Raw genomic sequence first — 389 nt, 5'->3', positions numbered from 1 at the left:
CGTGCGCGTGTGCGTGCGTGTCCATCCAAATAAACATACATACGCATACATAACACACAGACACGCAGAGACGTAAAAAGTAAAAGAACAGTTCTTAATTAACCTCAAGAGAATAACAGGCGATTAATCTTTTGCGCGAGAAATTTCCGGTTCGGTTTTCGTCTTCTTGCTCCCGATAAACTATAACAACTTAAAAATGATGAACAGAACTTCTCAAAAATGCAACTTAATCGAGAAGAAAATCTTAATTGAAAAAATAACTTCAAGGAAGAAATTCATTTAAGTTTCACTCGCCGACGGAACGAACCCGAACAACAAACCCGGAACAGCGATAAGAAATTCTCCTTTTACGGCTCAACTATTCCCATGCAAAAAAAGTATAAAATAAG

The 389-nt window shown here is 37.5% G+C and overlaps 1 long non-coding RNA gene across 3 annotated transcripts in view; it reads right to left on the bottom strand.

The window, feature by feature from the left end:
- Positions 1 to 389, bottom strand: part of LOC119591875 — a 181,478-nt gene that overhangs the window by 28,316 nt on the left and 152,773 nt on the right. The window lies entirely within an intron of this gene.

This window comes from Penaeus monodon, chromosome 29 (genome assembly GCF_015228065.2).
Source record: "Penaeus monodon isolate SGIC_2016 chromosome 29, NSTDA_Pmon_1, whole genome shotgun sequence".
Classification (NCBI taxonomy): Eukaryota; Metazoa; Arthropoda; class Malacostraca; order Decapoda; family Penaeidae; genus Penaeus; species Penaeus monodon.
Note: the sequence above shows the minus strand (reverse complement) of the source record. Positions and strands in the feature narration are given on the sequence as shown.